Raw genomic sequence first — 13987 nt, 5'->3', positions numbered from 1 at the left:
ACATCAACTTATAGCATCCTAAGTACAAACACAACGTTATCATGCATCATCATAAATATATTCATAAAACATCACATATAGTCATATCATAATTCACGTAACATCTTATCATAAATTATATAACATCATAATCAATCATCAACATAAATGTCATAATCATTCGTCTTCATTCATCATAGCACTTCATTAATAACTTATCAACGTGACATCTTGACATCTTAACAACTTGACACTCGACAACTTGACATCTTAACATCTTAAATCATCGCAAAAACCTCTTGATATGCAAATGCATTTGGTACCAATACAGAGCATCAAGCTCCCAACCAACTTATATAAGCGTAAATAGGCTCTTCAGGGCATCAAACCCCCGACATAGTGAGCAAAAGCTCCAGGGCATCAAGCCCTCAACCAACTTATATGAGTATGCAATGGACTCAACTTTCTACAACTTAGACAACATTATGAACATCTCTCATAATTCCATTAATGTAGACAACTTCTTGGATATTTACAACTTAGACCGACTTATACAACTTCATTAAAGTTCAACAGCAACATAGATAGCATATGGACAGTTCACAACAATTTATCAAGGTTCAACAACAAAAAACAACAACAAATGCAACGTATAACAGTGCTTGAATATCATATCATCATTAAAGGAATGAATCATATCAACTTATCATAAAAAAAAAACATCATAAACAATACTTATAAACCAATACTTCTTTGCTAATATTCACTATCACCTAACTCGGCTTATGTGCAGCTTTAATCAGTCTAAACAACCCTCATTCTTAATTCTAGGATCACTCATTACTACACGTGCGAAAGGATCGCAAGCAAAACGAATTTGGGCAACTAACAGCATTACTCGCAATGGTGAGTGTTCTTGCTCGCAGTGGCGAGCATCTGGGGTACTCGCAATGGCGAACGATTCTGCTCGCAGTGGCGAGTTCATTGGGTTAGCTCGCAATGGCGAGCGATTCTGCTCGCAGTGGCGAGCGATGACAGTAGGCTCGGGCAGAATCCTAAAAATCTCAACTTTTCATCTATTCTCATGTTTCTAACCATCAAACTACTTCTAATAACATTCCTATGGGATATCTAAGGTCTGTTTATGATTCTCTCCTCAATTCTACAGTTCTTCATCATCTAATCATCAAAATCGCTCATAAACCCTAATCCTCTTAATCTCACAAACTCTCCCCAACTTGTTAGATGTAATCTAGTGATTTAACAACTTAATATTAATGGAAGATAGTCTCACCCTCACCTTAATATGCAGAAATCGCAGCTTCTTCTCTCCTAGGTTCTTCTCTTCTCTTTTCTCCTCTTTTTCTCCAAAACTGAACGTATGTTGTAAACTATTCTCTCAACCTAGCTTCCTCTATTTATATCCTTTCTATTCTTTCTAAATCTATTTTGGGCCCAACAACTTATTCTTCTTTCTATTATAACCCCCAATTCTACTTACACTAATAATTCTCATATTCTAATAATTAATATTTCTCTACTAAATATATAATAATACACCAAATAACAAATATATATCTATAACAATTAACAAATATATTATGCTAGTAAATACCAACATATAACATAACAAAATATCACTCAACAAAATATATTAACTAAATTATAAAAAGACATCTAATCTCAACAAATCATATATCCCTCATATACATATAAATATATTGTAAAACTAATTAAAATAATTAAATATAAAGGAGGCGTTACAGCTACAAGAGCTCCAAGAAAGAAGATCATAAGGGTTGCTTCAACTGTAAGAAGCCTGGACACTTTATTGCTGATTGCCCTGATCTTCAGAAGGAGAAATCAAAGGACAAGTCAAAGAAATCAAGTTTCAACACAAGGAAATTCAGAACGCAGATTAAAAAGTGTTTAATGGCAACCTGGGAAGATTTGGATAGTGAATCTAGGTCTGAAAAGGAAGAAGCTGAATAAGATGCTAAGGTAGCTGTGGGGTTAGTGGCTACTGAGACTTCAGAAGCAGATCCTGACTCAGACTCTGAAGATGAAAATGAGGTATATTCTAAGATTCCCAGAGAAGAACTTATTGAGTCTCTTTAAGAACTCCTTACACATTTTGAGCTTAGAACCAATGAGTTGAAGATTTAAAAGAAAAATATGTTGTTTTGATGAAACAACAAGAATCAACTCTATTGGCACTTAGAGGCTTTGACTTCATTTGTAAAACTTAGGCTTAATTGCACTTTTGGCCCCCTATCTTTCCAAAAGTTGCGGTTACGATCCCCTAACTAATTTAAATACAAAACAGCCCCTTAAGTATTGATTCTTTAGCAGTTTTGGCCCCCTGGTCCATTTTTGACCTGATCTTTGCTGATATGGCACCCACACCCCTTATGTTTGGTGCCACGTGGATATTATTTTATTTTTTATTTTTTTTAAAGCTTGCTGATATTTTGAAATTAGAGAAATTTAAAAAAAATGGAAGAAATTAAAAAAAAATGAAAAAGAAAATAGACCCTTGCAAAGCAACACCCTTTTCAGATCAAACCCCTTTTCAGAATCACCACCTTCAACTCTCCAAGCAACTCTCCTCCGCTTATCAAACTCAATCGCATCCTCTCTCGCCGCAACACCATACATTCCTCCCAAAACCGCCACCATTGATAGGGCCAAACCGCAAGTGCACGGCCTATCGAAGTAATAGTAGTAAGTAGAGTATCGTTCCGCTAGGGAGTTGGTCAATCTAATTAACTTTTATAAAATGATTAGAGGAGGAAAAAGTTTAGTAAAAGGGAGGTTTGTTTGCTGAAGGTAAATAACAATATTAATAAAAAGCCTTGGGATCATTGGTTCATCATAACAACGAATCTTTTCACAAGCAAGCCTTAAACTTATAATTATGCGTTAATCTTAATTACTAGGGACAAGTTTCTCTTTACCATATCACAGCTCCTCTCGAAGTCAGTGAGTGTATCCCTCCAACAACCACACCTATTCTCATGGGTGATTGCCTTTGGGACCCTTGAAGATCGAAACTTTATGTGTCCCAAGGTTTGCTAAACTATTCTCATGTTTCGCAAACCTTGTTTAAATTCACTTGTTCGGATATCAAGCTCCGCGTTCACTTTATGAATTGATATCTGTGATGATGAATTAACCATTATCAAACCCTCCGCGTTCGCTTCCACAGTTTGATAATAATTAATTCATGTTAAAACGGTGAATTTAGATTAGGAATTAAGGTAACAAATAATTAGGGTTTAAGGCTTGGCATGATCTGGATTACGTCATTAGACTTATCCAACGATCCCAAGACAAAGAAGTCTACTCACCCATGTTCATCGTAGACATGGGGGAAGAAGAGAGAATGCGATAAAGTAAATTGCGAGAAAAGAAAGTAAAAGGAAATAAAGACTTTATTGAAATAATACTGAAAATATGCAAAGTAAAAGGTGAATGTTTATGGTGGAGAGCAACTAAAAGGGCAAAATAGTAAAGCTGCAACAGGGTAACTTGGGCTTGAAGAAAAGCAGCAAAAGTGGCTTCTGGAGGTGGCACGGCCGTGCCACATGTTGGCACTGGCCGTGCCAAGCTTCTGACTTGGTGGGAGCATATTTTTGTCCTGTATCTTCGTATTTCTGCACCGTATTTGCTCCAGTCCTCTTTCTTTTGCTCCAAGACACCTTCCACCATATATTCGTTCCTAAAATATAATAAAAAGCAATTTAAAGTAAAACATTCTAAAAGGAAATAAAATGCAATAAAATAAAACTAAATCTTTAATAAAACTAAACTAAATAAAGCATTAAATTAGACTAATCTATGACTCATCAAACTCCCCCACACTTGAATCTTTGCTTGTCCTCAAGCAAAAGGCAATAGACATAGCAGCAACAAAAGATTAATCATGGCAATATTAAGAACACATGCCTCAAAAGAAAGGTTTTGCTTCAAGTACACTAATTACAGTTTCAAACATTTCTCATGAACCTATTCTACCCAACATCAAGTCTCAAGTGAGTGTGTGTGTGCAGTCCAACCTTTTTCTTGCTCCTGTATAAGACAGATATTATGAGGAACAGGTTCTATCCTTAATGCTAAAGTAACCGAGAAAAGTCCTTTCTTCATTTCATATAAGAGTGATGGGAATTCAAGTTAAGATTAAATTAATTTAACAATTAAGCACAAGGGGCTGCAGATGCTTAGGGGCTATCTATCCTCATAGGAAGTCTTCTCGGATGTAATTGTCCTTTCCTCCTAGATTCAAAATCACCCTAAACAGTGCTGCAAAATTATTTATTTGTTTCATCTCCGCATAGGAAGTCTTTTTTGGATGTAATTGTCCTTTCCCCTAGCATTGATGAGTTTGTTTCACTTTAAGTTCAAATTAGGGAGTCACCACCACAATTAGGAAGTTAGGGATTATCCTTCCCCCCCACATGTTGGTGCCATTCTCCCGCCCCATTTATCATTAACAAATTAAGAAGAATATAACAATTAAGAGCAATTTATTATTTTCCCACACAAACTTATACTACTTTTACTCTTAAGACTTTAAAGGGTCTAAGTTAACACTAAAGACAGAACGTGCTCCTTAAAATACCTATTCATACATTTACTCAAGGATTGCAACCGGGTGCTTTTCTCATTGGAGATTTTCACAATAAAACATGATATGGGTATAGCAAGAACACAAGAAACACAAGAAACTACTTTTATGTACAAGAAACAACCTTTAAAGAAGAGACAAAACAAAAAAATTTATGCCATATTTTACATTAAAAACAAGCTACTAGTCATGCCTCTTGCTATAAAAACAAAACAAAAGAATAAAGTTCAAGGGAGTTTGGGAACACTACGACTCTAGACACTTTATTAGCCCCCCCCCCCCCCCCCCACACTTAGGGGAAGCATTGTCCTCAATGATTCAAAGAAAAAAAAAAGAAATTAAAAGAAGAAGAAGTAGAAGAAGAAGAAAGAAGGAGTAGAAGAAGAGTAGGAGAAAAGAGAGAAGAGAGAAGGGAGGAAGAGGAAAGCTCACATTTTCTCATTGAGGTCCATATGGAGGACCTTGGAGATTGAATTGGTGCATCATCCTTCGGAGCATTTGATTGTTTTCTTCCGACAAGCGGTTGCCCCTTTGGACATCATTTCTCAGCCCCAAAAGTTCTACATCTTGCCTTTGTTGCTCGGTGGTTATCCTCTCGACCTCGGTTCGCATCCATGCCCATCTTTCATCATTATTGAGCTCTCCGGATTCATGGTCATGGTGCTCTCCCTCATGGTGCAAGTTTGCACCTTCTCCTTCTTCATTGTGCTCATGTACCTGTTCATTATCAACATACAACAAATTTTCCTCCACCTCGGTGTTAGTCCGAGATGGGTTAGGAAGCAAAAATAGAATAGGTACATTGAGTTTAAGGGCATATTGCATGGGTGGATGAAGCTTGATGATTTTCATATAGATTAGAGTCTCTATGTTAAGCCTATTGTTGCCCTCAATTGGTTTTATCCCCTCTTCCTCACTTATTCCAAACTTCCTAGCAATGAATGTGATAACCCCCCCGACCACTATGTCAGCTACAAGATTAGGCTTAGTTCCTATTGAGGCAAGGTAGTCAAGCATGTAAAAACAAGTATTCACGGGATTATTATGAAGCATAGCCCAAAGCATAAAGAGTTCATCCGTCATACATGTTCCTACTTCCTTCCTACCCCAAATGGTACAAGCCATTACCCTTTGAAGGTACCTAAGGACTGGGTTGTGAATTTTACTAGCCTTGTTGGAACGTGAAACATTTTGATTTAAACCGGTGATGCGTTTCCAAAAGCTAGCAGGGTCATAGTCTTCCAGCTTTAGAGCTTGATTCCAAGAGTCATGTATGAACCCCGCATTTGCGAAGCCCATTTCATTGCAAAAGTTTTCAAGGGACATCTCGTAATCAATATTCAAAAGCCGGAAGGAGACTCTATGATCGGGGTCATCGAAATTCAACTTATCTTTCTTGAATTGTATGGAACTTAAAAACTCATAGGTAAAATTTTCATACCCCCTCATAGGTCTAAGCATCTCACCCCATCCTAATCTATTCAGCAATTCAAAAGCATTGTCCCTAATCTCTAAGACATTCATAGTATGAGAATCAGGGTACCTACAAGGATGCAAAGGTTTAGTGATAAGAACTTTATACCTTTCTTTTTGGTTGCTATCCTTGAAGGTGATGCCATGATTTTTAGCCGGTGCTCTTTTCTTTTGTGGAGGACCTCCGGAAGAGCTTGCTTGCTCCTTGCCACTTCTCCTTGAAGCCATTGAACCTTGACCTTTGGTTGACCTTGAGTTTTAGGTGAAGGTTAGGGTTGGGTTTTATGTTTTAGGAAGGTTTATGGGTTTAGATGTAGAGATTGGTCAAGATTTTGTGGTGTTTGGGTTGGGTTTTGAAAGATTAGGGTTTTGGTGAATTGTGTGTTTGAGTGGCTGAAAGTTGTTTTTGATTGGTGGTTCGTGTTTGTAATGAAGCTTGTGATTGTTTTAGTGAAAGAAGTGAGTGATTTGGTGGAGATATGAAGGTTTGAGGTTTGATAGTTATGGAGGTTTAGAGAGAGGTTTAGAAGATGAAAGAAGGTTGTGGTTTGTGAATGAGGGAGAAGAAGAGAAAAAATGTGAGTATATAGGGGCTAGAGGTCGGGCACGGCCGTGCCACCCTTGGCACGGGCCGTGCCAACATTCTGACTTTAGGGCTTCAATTTTGCTTGAAAGACCTGGCACGGCCGTGCCAGCCTTAGCACGGGTCGTGCCAACCTTCTGGTCCTGGGGGCTTTAGATTTTTCAGTTTTTCTTGAATCACACTCGGACAATTACCTACAAAACACTTAAAACAACAGAAAACAAACAAACTAAAGCAAATAAATGCGTGGGTTGCCTCCCACGAAGCGCTCTTTTAGTGTCATTAGCTTGACGGTTAGAAAGAGTCCTTAGAATGGATCAAAGATATCATACTGTGTAGATGACGCTATAAAACGTTCTTTCACAACATGATCGTTAAGCATGCAACAAGAGTAGAGAGCGGGACCTTTCATAACACCTTCCAACTCGTATCCTACCATAGTATCACTCACTTGAAAGACAATCCTACCAAGTTTAACATCTATAAGAGCTCCTGCAGTGGCTAAGAAAGGTCTACCTAGGATTATCGGGACGTCATCGTCCTCTTCAATGTCGACGACTACAAAATCAGTTGGGATGTATATCCCCTCTATTTTAACCGGTATGTCTTCAACAAATCCTACAAGTTTCATGGTAGACAATCAGCTAATTTTAATTCCATTTCGGTAGATTTCAACTCTCCTATCCCTATCCTTTTAAGAAGAGATAAAGGCAGCAAACTAACACTAGCTCCTAAGTCACATAAGGCTTTGTTTATGGTTTCATTCCCAATTTCACATGGTATGGCAAAGCTACCTGGATCTCTAAGCTTAGGGGGTGTCTCTTGAATGATTGCACTAGTTTCCTTGGCCAAGGCTATTGTCCCATTATGCTCTATAGCCCTTTTCTTTGAAAAAATTTCCTTTAAAAACTTGGCATATAGAGGCATCCTATACAAAGCTTCAGCAAAGGGAAGTTTAATGCAAATCTTCCTAAGTATGTTAACAAATTTTTCAAACTTACCCTCTAGTTTAAGCTTATCAAGATTTAAGGGGGATGGAGTTTTGTTTTCTTCAAGTGGTTTTGCTTCTTCTATCACCACTTTATCACCTAAAGGCTTGACATTTTCTTTCCCAATGTTTTTAACCTTAGCAAAAGTTTCGCCTAACTTACTACCCCCAAAAGATATGACATTAACTTGGGCTTTGGGATTGGCTTCGGTTTGACCAGGAAAGACTCCCGGTGTTTGGGAAGAGGTAGCCACTTGTTGGGCTATTTGGGCGATTTGAGTTTCAAGCATTTTAGAGTGAGTAGCAATAGAATCGACCTTGGTATTGAGCTTGGAAAGAGAATCATTCAGAAATCCGGTTTGGTTTTTAAGTTCTTGAAGTTGTTTGTTTTGGTTGGCAATAGAATTTTCCAACAAAATTTCCAAATTGGATTTCTGAGTGAATCTTTGGTTGTTTGCATAACCGGGTGGTGCTACTTGTCCATAGGGATTTTGGTTTTTATAAAAAATTTGATTTTGTCTCATCCCTTGGTTGTATTGAGCATAGTTCATTTGCTCAACACCATTAATAGCACTACCTAGTTGGCAATCAACACCAGCATGACCAGTTATACCACATATTTCACAAGAAGGCAGAATTGATAGCACTAACATTGAGTTTTTCAAGTTTTTCAGTTAGTGTATCAATTTTAGAAGCAAGGTGATCATAGGTAGAGACTTCGTGTTTACCTGCCTCCTTTTTGGAGGGTGAAGAACTAGTGATGGCTCTCTCGTCGGTCCATTTGTAGTGATTTTGAGCCATGTCTTCAATCAGGGCGTAAGCCTCCGTATAGTTCTTGTTCATAAGTGCTCCACCTGCAGCTGCATCAACAAACATCTTAGTGGTATAAGACAAGCCATTATAAAATGTGTGGACTATAAGCCACTTCTCTAGGCCATGGTGGGGACAAAGTCTTAGAATTTCTTTGAAACGCTCCCACGCCTCATAGAGAGATTCCCCATCTTTTTGATTGAACCGAGTAATTTGGTCCCTAAGTTTAGCAGTTTTGGATGGGGGGAAAAATCGGGCAAGGAATGCTTGCCTCATCTGATCCCATGAAGTTATGGAACCGACTTCGAGGGAATGGAACCAAGCGCTAGCTCTATCACTTAAGGAAAAGGGAAAGAGATGAAGTCTTACGGCTTCTTGGTTCTCCTTCATGGTTCCACTAATTCGTAGGAAAACAGAGATGTGAAGATTGGGATCCTCAGTGGGGGATCCCGAGAATTGGTTTTCCTGCACCAAGTTAAGTAGGGCAGGCTTTATTTCAAAGTTGTAATCCTCAACCGTTGGGTACACAATAACAGCTTGTGGCTCAGCCGTAGACGGCGTTGCATACTCTTTGAGAGTGCGATTGGCCATGATGCTATTATTTCGTGCGTCTCTCTTTCGTTTATGCAAATACCTTTTGATCTCGTTGATTATTACAACTCGATTTCTGGTTTTTCGCATAAAAAATTGAGAACCCAAGAAGTTAGTGATAACAGAAAAATAAAAAGAGAAAAAGAAAAAGAGAGAGAAGAAGATAGAGGATTCTAATCACTAAAGAAAAGCTAATTAAGTTAGTTAACTCCCCGGCAACGGCGCCAAAAACTTGATAGGGCCAAACCGCAAGTGCACGGCCTATCGAAGTAATAGTAGTAAGTAGAGTATTGTTCCGCTAGGGAGTTGGTCAATCTAATTAACTTTTAGAAAATGATTAGAGGAGGAAAAAGTTTAGTAAAAGGGAGGTTTGTTTGCTGAAGGTAAATAACAATATTAATAAAAAGCCTTGGGATCATTGGTTCATCATAACAACGAATCTTTTCACAAGCAAGCCTTAAACTTATAATTATGCGTTAATCTTAATTACTAAGGACAAGTTTCTCTTTAGCATATCACAGCTCCTCTCGAAGTCAGTGAGTGTATCCCTCCAACAACCACACCTATTCTCATGGGTGATTGCCTTTGGGACCCTTGAAGATCGAAACTTTATGTGTCCCAAGGTTTGCTAAACTATTCTCATGTTTCGCAAACCTTGTCTAAATTCACTTGTTCGGATATCAAAGCTCCGCGTTCGCTTTATGAATTGATATCTGTGATGATGAATTAACCATTATCAAACCCTCCGCGTTCGCTTCCACAGTTTGATAATAATTAATTCATGTTAAAACAGTGAATTTAGATTAGGAATTAAGGTAACAAATAATTAGGGTTTAAGGCTTGGCATGATCCGGATTACGTCATTAGACTTATCCAATGATCCCAAGACAAAGAAGTCTACTCACTCATGTTCATCGTAGACATGGGGGAAGAAGAGAGAATGCGATAAAGTAAATTGCGAGAAAAGAAAGTAAAAGGAAATAAAGACTTTATTGAAATAATACTGAAAATATGCAAAGTAAAAGGTGAATGTTTATGGTGGAGAGCTACTCTATTTATAGCTTTACAATTGACTTAGAAACTAAGCAACTAAAAGGGCAAAACAGTAAAGCTGCAACAGGGTAACTTGGGCTTGAAGAAAAGCAGCAAAAGTGGCTTCTGGTGGTGGCACGGCCATGCCACATGTTGGCACTGGCCGTGCCAAGCTTCTGACTTGGTGGGAGCATATTTTTGTCCCGTATCTTCGTATTTCTGCACCGTATTTGCTCCAGTCCTCTTTCGTTTGCTCCAAGACACCTTCCACCATATATTCGTTCCTAAAATATAATAAAAAGCAATTTAAAGTAAAATATTCTAAAAGGAAATAAAATGCAATAAAATAAAACTAAATCTTTAATAAAACTAAACTAAATAAAGCATTAAATTAGACTAATCTATGACTCATCAACCATCTCCGTCACAACTCTCCTCACACCAACAAACTCCATCAAAGACTTCGCTCTAGCATGCGCTCTTCTAATCCCCCACCCTTACCAACTCCGACCTTCACTTCATCTTCATTTCTTCAACAAAAAACCCGTTTTCAGATCAAACCCTAACCCTAATTTTCTCAATCGATTCAATCATGGAGAAACCCGGTGAAACAATCGCAGTAGTGTTATCGGCGAAGGAAGCATTCGAGAATAAGGAAGGGAGAATTGTGTTGTATTTGTTTGTTGGTGTTAGGTTGTTGGATGTGAAACAAGGACAGAACAAGGAAGGGAAAACTGTGTTGTATTTGGTTTTTGAGTATATGGATACTGATCTTAAGAACTTCATTCGGAGTTTTCGTCAAACTGGGCAAAATATTCCACCCCCAACCATCAAATTACGTTAATTTCTTTTCAAAAACCCAACTAAAAATATTAACCCAAAAAACCCATGAATTGTTCGAACAGGAATATCAATGGTCAGCGAGCACTTCCCAACGTTTATTTACACAAGAAATTTCAATGTTTGATTTTCTGGGTTTTTTTTCTCTGCCGCAAGATTTGGGCATGAAGATGTGAAAGAAGGGTTGAGAGACGGGAAAGAAGGGTTGGGAGAGAATAAGGGTAAGATAGGGTTTTAGTTTAACAAAGGATGAAAAGAGATATAGGAATTGATGAATTTCCTGGCTGATGCATCATGAAGATTATGATGTTGTGTCGTGTTTTTCATGTTAATTCACGCCTATTCCTTTTTCCATTCCTTTTAATTTTTAACCTAAAAATCATCCTTAAAGGCTTAATCATCCTTGAAATTGAATAATTCTGGATTTTTAATTTTTTTTTCTGATTTTTAATTGATTTTTAATATTTTTTAAATTTATTTAATTAAAAAATGCCTGCATGAATTTAAAAAAAATAAAAAATAAAATAATATCCACGTGGCACCAAACATAAGGGGTGTGGGTTCCACGTCAGCAAAGACCAGGTCAAAAATGGACCAGGGGGCCAAAACTGCCAAAGAATCAATACTTAGGGGGCTGTTTTGTATTTAAATTAGTTAGGGGGCCGTAATCGCAACTTTTGGAAAGATAGGGGGCCAAAAGTGCAATTAAGTCTAAAACTTATGAAGAGAAGCTCAAGTATCTTTGTCAGAAGCTACAAGAAAAGTGTAATGGAAAGTCTTTAAGCAAGCATGAGATAGCCCTTGAAGATTTCATTATATCTGGTATTGACAGAAGCAAAGTTGCTTCAATGATTTACAGCATTTACAGAAACAATGGTAAAGGGATTGGATTTTCAGGAGGGAAACCTAATGAAACCAGTCTCAAAGCTTGTTGTGAATGCATCAAGGAAGGATTGAAAACCTTCTTTGTACCTGAAGGTGCTAAGTTGAAAACTGTAGTTCAGTCAGAACCTGAAGCTTCTAGTTCTAAGGCTAAGACTACATTAAAGCCAAAGAACTCTAAGCCAAAGGTAATGACAAACTCTGATTCAAAGACTTCAAAGATAAAGATTCTGAAGAGATCAGAACATGTTCCACATAGTCTGTTGAAACCTGAATCTGAGGTCATGAGGTCTAAGTTTCAGAAGAACAAAGCAGTTACTGCTCTTGGAAAACCAAAACCAAAGGTTGATAAACCTGAAGTAATGGTTAACCAGAAGCTACCAAACTTACAGAACAAGGTACAAGAAGTGAAGAGTAAAACTTCTAGTACTAACCTGAAAGGACCCATAAAACAATGGGTACCTAAATCTGAAAATGTCAATACTGCAGATATGTCTAAGAGCAAAGGAAAAGCAAAAGTACCTAGACAGCGGTTGCTCAAGGCATATGATAGGAGAGAAGTCTATGTTCCTCACACTCACAATGAAAGAAGGAGAAAGTGTGAAGTTTGGAGGCAACCAGTCTGGCAAGATCATTGGTACAGGAACTATTGGTAACTCCTTTATCTCAATTAATAATGTGTGGTTGGTAGATGGTCTTGAACATAACCTATTGAGTATCAGTCAATTTTGTGACAATGATTATGATGTGATGTTTGAAAAGACCAACTGCACTGTAATCAACAAAGAAAACAAATCCATAATATTCAAGGGAAAGAGAATGGAAAATGTCTATAAAATTAATTTTTCTGAACTGGTTGATCAGAAGGTAATTTGTCTTCTATCAGTGAATGATAAGAAATGGATGTGGCATAGAAGGTTGAGGCATGCTAACTGGAGATTAATCTTTAAGCTTAGTAAGTTACAACTTGTCAAAGGCCTACCAGACATTGACTATCATTCAGATGCACTTTGTGGTGCATGCCAGAAGGGAAAAATTGTGAAATCATCTTTTAAAACAAAAGACATTGTCTCAACCTCCAGACCCTTAGAATTACTTCACATTGATTTATTTGGACCAGTTAGCACTACATCCTTATATGGACTTGGGTAAAATTCCTGAAAAGCAAGGATAATGCTTGTGATGTATTCAGTAATTCCTGCACTCAAATACAGCTGAAAAAGAAATGAAAATTTTGAAAGTTAGAAGTGATCATGGTGGAGAATTTGAAAATGAGCCATTTGAAAACTTTTGTGAAAAACTTGGAATTGTCCATGAATTCTCTTCTCCTAGAACTCCACAACAAAATGGGTGTAGAGAGAAAGAATAGAACTTTACAAGAAATGGCTAGAACCATGATTCATGAAAACAATTTGGCTAAACATTTCTGGGCAGAAGCAGTGAATACAGCATGTTATGTCCAAAATAGAATCTATATCAGACCTATCTTGGAGAAAAAAGCATGTGAACTCTTTAAGGGAAGAAGACCCAATATCTATTACTTTCATCAATTTGGATGTACATTTTACATTCTAAATAACAAGCTCTACCTAAAGAAATTTGATGCAAAGGCTCAAAGAGGAATCTTCTTAAGTTACTCTGAAAGGTCAAAGGCATACAGAGTTTATAATTCAGAAACACTTTGTGTTGAAGAATCAATGCACGTTAAATTTGATGACAAAGAGCCTGGAAGTAAAACTCCAGAGCAAGATGAAAGTGTTGCAGAGATACAGGTTCCTGAAGATACTCCAGAACCTGATCAGATAGCTGAATTTGAATATAGTCCAGAAGCTGAACCCACCTCAGAAGCACAAGATGAAGTCGCTTTTGATGAAGCTCAAGATGGCTCTCAGCAAGCTGGTCAATCCAAGAATACGTTCAAGTACAAGTCTTCACATCCTGATGATCAAATCATTAGAAACAAAGAGAGTCCTAGAAGATCAAGATCATACTTCAGACAAGAAGAGTCAATGATAGGACTGTTATCTATGATTGAACCTGTTACAGTTGATGAAGCACTTTTAGATGATGGATGGATACTTGTTATGCAGGAAGAGCTTAATCAGTTTCAAAGAAATGATGTGTGGGATCTGGTACCCAAACCTCAGCATAAGAACATTATTGGAACAAAATGGGTATTCAG

The 13987-nt window shown here is 37.6% G+C and overlaps 1 non-coding gene across 1 annotated transcript; it reads left to right on the top strand.

Annotated features, from left to right (window-relative positions):
• The first annotated feature begins 8581 nt into the window (after positions 1-8581).
• Positions 8582-8688, top strand: LOC146954991 (small nucleolar RNA R71). The gene has a single exon (XR_015025106.1). It is a non-coding gene; the product is annotated as a small nucleolar RNA R71 (small nucleolar RNA).
• Positions 8689-13987: the final 5299 nt, after the last annotated feature.

Source organism: Medicago sativa, chromosome 1 (genome assembly GCF_051527215.1).
Source record: "Medicago sativa cultivar Bolivia chromosome 1, Bolivia_mono, whole genome shotgun sequence".
Lineage (NCBI taxonomy): Eukaryota > Viridiplantae > Streptophyta > Magnoliopsida > Fabales > Fabaceae > Medicago > Medicago sativa.
Note: the sequence above shows the minus strand (reverse complement) of the source record. Positions and strands in the feature narration are given on the sequence as shown.